The following is a 5,075-nucleotide window of genomic DNA, read 5'->3' as shown; positions in this document are numbered from 1 at the left end:
ATACCAACTCCATTTTGTGCTAAGAAGGATGACAGCATTCCATAAGTCTCAGTTCATTTTGTCCATACAGAAGTTATGGTGTGTACTCCATGAGTGCTTATTTATCTGGAAGTAAAAAAGGTCAGACTTTTCAGAGGATCTGTCCAGATAAACACATTATGTTTTAAGCACTTGTAAGACTTACTTTGTGAAACAGAATAATTTCTTAGAAAAGTGACAGAATAAGTTGTCTAATTGTGCACCTATCACATACAGCATGTGAAAGGATAGAAATTCCTATATTATCCTGAGTTCATATCAAGTGAGTTTTCCTTATGTTACCTTTTTATTATCTTATTTTACTGATGGAGGCTGGGCCAAAAGGACCAAAAAGGAGGGCAGTAGAAAGTGGGAGAAGGTGGCTTAATTCATGGTCCACCAAATTTTCAGGCAGATCTCTGAGCCCTTCTCTTTCCATTGCAATGGATGTGTGAATGATTTACTCAGCTTTTTTGTTCAGGTAGGAACAGTAAGGCGAAGTCCATGTTCATCTGTTTTGTAGCAAATGAAGCATAACTCCATACAATCAAGTCTTTGATATTTTGAATCCGAGAAGAGTGGAGCAGAAGGTGGTACCAGGGTCCAGAGAGGCAGTGCCAAGGTTGGAGCCTCAGCATTTCTGACATACAGATACATCACCAGCACAACGGACACTTGCAATTGTCTCATACTGAGGACATGCCCAGGGAAGTTCAGAGCTGTACTGACTACCTCATGCTCTCAACAGCTTAATAACAATCCCTAGTTCTTGATTCATGCTGATCTACAAAGCTGCACGCCTCCTGTCCTTATTAGTGGCTAAGATATTTCCTGGAAAAACCTATCTTCAGTGTTCAGAACAGGACTCTCCTGTCTGGAAACCTACTTTTTGGGTAGAGTCCACAGAGGTGGCAAAAGCTGCTTTAAAACACCTCTCTGATGTCTCATCTGGAGATGCACTGGGTCTTTTCTGGTTGATTTGGCAATAGCAAAGAGAGAACCAACCTGAAATTACACCAGCAGGAACAAAATTCTCCAGGGACTATTCTGCTGACAGATCTGTTTTGAAATACTGCAAATTCTGGCTGTGTCCCATCACTCTCCAAAAGCTAAAAAGAACAGATGTCCTGAAGTGGCTAAGCAGCACGATGACTCCTCTATACCGCAGGATCACCAGATGTCCTCTGCAGGCAGCTTAAAGATCACTTCTCAATGCTGGGCCAGAGGAAAGAGCTGAGGATCGGGCATGGCTTTAGAAATAATTTTCCTCATAAGTGTATCCTGTGGTTTTTCTTTTCTCCAAAACCAGAGTCCTGTTTGAAAATAAAGCCTTTAAAGTATACAGGCAGAGATGAGTGTGCAGCCTCCCTTTATTTCAACAATTTCCAGGGCTGATCCTTCTGCAAAGCCAACAAATTTGGTCCCTAAACTGGAAAGATCCAGTTTTCTCTTTGCTGTCTGACCCAAATGTCATTAATTCTAGCTAAAAGTGCAAAGACCTTGGAGGAAGGAAGACAACAATACCTCTAAGCAACACAGTCCTGGAAAACGAAAAGAGGGCGGGGAACCGGCTTCAAAGGGATTACAACACAAAGTGAAAAAAGAGTTGAGACAAAGAAGCTGTAAGACATTATCCTTGTGAGACAGTGAGAAATGGAGGAGAAACTTAGCTCATTCTCAACAGATGTTGCTCCAAAAGCCCTGAGAAACCTTGCCATACCTGGACTCCTGGGCCTGGACCTTTCTGTCAGGTAGGCGGCAGCTGCCCCGCTCCCGCTGCTCTGCAGCCTGGGCTGACGCAGAGCAACACACACCATGAGGAAATCAACCCTGAAGTTTTCTTTCCAAACACTGTCCTGTCACGTCCGTCCATCTTCCCCACATGTCAAACATTATGTGTAAAGTACTGAAAGAAAGCAACCTGTGAAAATAATGAAATCCATGAAACTGTGACTGATAACACAAAAATACAGCATTAGCTGTGACTGTCCACAATTAAATTTTCAAAGGCTTGACTGCTGACTGAAAATATTATCCACTCATCTTCTCCCAGTTTTGTTTGGAGTGGATTTGACAATTAGCGGTGATATGCCTTTGTCAAAATAAGCCTTTTGTTAAGTATTTAACAGGCGCTCTAGGTATTGTGGCAAAGTCCTAATGTTTTATACAGTTTATCTGAAGTAGAAACCTACATTTTATCAGATGATGCTGTAAACTGAGATGAGAAAAAAATTTACTCTAGATTTTTCTTTTGTTTTCCTGATTCAAGAAAACGGTGAATGTACACACATTATAAAGTGAATCTAAACAGAGAAAAAGGCTTAAAAATTCAGATTAATGCTAGAAAAAGGTTATAAATATACATATTTAAATACATGTGTGTATACACCCCAGTAGGGTTTTTTTTAATTGTTTACAAATCCTACAACATTTACACATTACTACATAGAAGATTCATATACCTATATTACAACAGAGTTCAAAGACACACAGGACAGCATCTCATGCTGACTATGGAAGTAGGAAGAAGCTGGAGGCTGGTCCTTCTGCAAAGCCCACCATACCACAGCATTTCAAAAGTATACTACGCAAACAAACCCAACATAGACTTGTAACTTTGGAGTGGAAATCTGCTTAGGGTAGAGATGAGCATGGCCAGCCTGTCAACTCATTTGGTTCCTTCTGGATCTTCAAGTGCTTCGGCAGTACCATGTGACATGGCTTTCACGCCGATATTTTTTCACAATGTCAGTTTCCCCAGAAACATTAAAATATGGCTACTCTCTGGAGCACAACCACCTCCAAAGTAAAAAAAAATAAATCCAATGGGAGCTCCACCTCTGCCTTATACATGGTACAGTAAATGAGTGGCTGTTCTTGTCAAAAGGGGAACACAAGTAGCCCTGAAATCTTTATAGTGAATCAGTTTCTCAAAAAATTAGTTTTAAAACCTGTAATTACAGACTCATTTAACATTCAGTTAAAGCAAAAGGTACTTTGTAAACATAGTTCTGATGCACAAGATCATCACAGGAACTATATGACTGCTAATGATTATTTTAAAGACAGCAGACCTGTTCTTGGCGTAATAACAGGGCACCATGTATAAATAACCCATAACTTAATTTCTGCAAAATATACTAAGAAGGTCAAAGTAATATTTTTTCCTCTCTGTGAATTGAGTTTGGATAGGCATCTAAATGAAATAAAAACTTCCCAGCAGTCAAAGACACTCTTTTTTCTTTTATTTTACTTGATCCACCCAAGAAGAAATATGGAAAAAAAAAAATCTTAAAGCAGTTGTCACTTTGAAATTTTCCAATGTTTTAATTAAGTTACAGAGTCTGGCAAAATTTGTCAAACTCTCCCTTTGAAACTAAAGGCAGGTTTAACCTTCAAGGCAATTTCCCTAGTTTTCTTAATACAGCTCTAACCCAAAGTTGTGTCAAGTAGAGAGGTAAGACTGGGTGTGCTTCACATCCTTTTGAAGTTGGTGGAAAGACTCTTATGGTCTTCAGTGGGCTTTGACTCAAACTCATCATCCTAAAATTAAGCTCATTTATAACTGTCCCTTTCCCTCCACTAACTGCTCCATACTCCATAAGTAACTTTTTGTTTGTTTGTTTTTAATCAGAAGACACAAAGGGAAGTATTACACTCCTTTCATTTATAATCATGATTAGTTCAGGAAAAACACCTTTTCACCACCTTTTGGGTAAGACTACTTATTTTCATTAGAAGAATGAGAAAAAGGCCAGGGGCAAACAAAAGCTGAAATAAAGCTGCAGAGGGGACTTACTGGCTGATGCAAAGGGAGAGGACATACACTGGGACAAAGACAGAATGAAAGACAACAGAAATGGCAGCACAAAGGAAAATAGGTCAAAATTCAGAATTTCATTTCCTTAGAACATTATTGAAGTCAACAGTCTTGCACTAGACTTAAATTAGCATAAAAAAGGGCAGAATCTGACTAAGATTGAGACTGGCACACTGAATTGTTAGTCTAGCCCTAAACTGTGTCTTCTGTGGAGTTTTAAGACTAAATCCCTCTTGGTTTTGACAGTCCTTATTCAGGAGTAAGAGATGAGCCACAAGCTCAGGAACTGGTTTATTCTGCAGAATCTAGTGGGAACATTCTGTGGCTGTTATTTCTGGAGATTTGCTTTCTTAACAAAGGTTCTCTTTTAAGAATAATACTTGAACAGGTCTGATGTCCTAAGAAAAATTGCCATTAAAAAGTTGATGTTGTGTTTTATTTTGATGCAACTTTCAAGGTGAGATCTACATTACACCACGTGAGGACAATAGCCCAATCCAGGTTTCTAATGTGATTTGGTGATGCAAAGCTGCATATCAAGACTTTACTTCTTGGCTGCACATGCATTATTACACCCAGTGTCCTGAATGAGGAAACAACTGTGATGGGTTTGGCATATAGAGGTTAGAAAGCCCAAGTGACTGGAGATTCCATAGATAAACCTACATCATCTACAAAGGGAAAGCCTTTGGCATGCTAGATAATATTTGAGATTAATTAACAGTTTATTTAATAAAGTTGCAGCCAGACACCTTTAATCCAAACACTTTTGTAGAGTACATTTATATGCAGAGCTGTGGGCAATTACCAAAAGTATTATTCCATAATAAGAAAACAAAACTCATTTATGAAATAATATACATGTGTTAATACATGAAAACAAAGAATAATATACGCTTACATATAACATAAAAATAACTGTACATACCAGACTCCTTTGACAAGATCTCCTGGACACTTAAGAAGCACAATAAACATCTGTTTCATATCTGAATGCCAAACCTTAAAAAAAACCCAATCTTTTGTTAAAAGTCGAGCTCCTTATTTTAACTAAATTACCAGGTGTTTATAAAATAGCATTCTCTTGTGAAGCTACAGTAAACAGGAGAGATACAAAAACCAGTAATCAAGAATGCGGGCTTCAGTTGCCAAGATGTCATTGGTAAGCTTCAAACTGCTATGTTGGTATGCATTTGTGCAGTGATGTAAGTGTACTGACTATTTGAAGCAAAAGTGA

The 5,075-nt window shown here is 38.5% G+C and overlaps 1 long non-coding RNA gene across 1 annotated transcript; it reads right to left on the bottom strand.

Annotated features, from left to right (window-relative positions):
• Positions 1 to 4,837, bottom strand: LOC309443298. Its single transcript, XR_014184781.1, has 3 exons — positions 4,767 to 4,837; positions 1,739 to 1,939; positions 1 to 105 (listed from the first exon to the last, which is right to left on the bottom strand). It is a non-coding gene; the product is annotated as an uncharacterized lncRNA (long non-coding RNA).
• Positions 4,838 to 5,075: the final 238 nt, after the last annotated feature.

This window comes from Streptopelia decaocto (genome assembly GCF_964273445.1).
Source record: "Streptopelia decaocto genome assembly, chromosome: 8".
Taxonomy (NCBI): Eukaryota; Metazoa; Chordata; class Aves; order Columbiformes; family Columbidae; genus Streptopelia; species Streptopelia decaocto.
The sequence above is the reverse complement of the archived record's forward strand: the minus strand, read 5'-3'. Positions and strand labels throughout refer to the sequence as shown.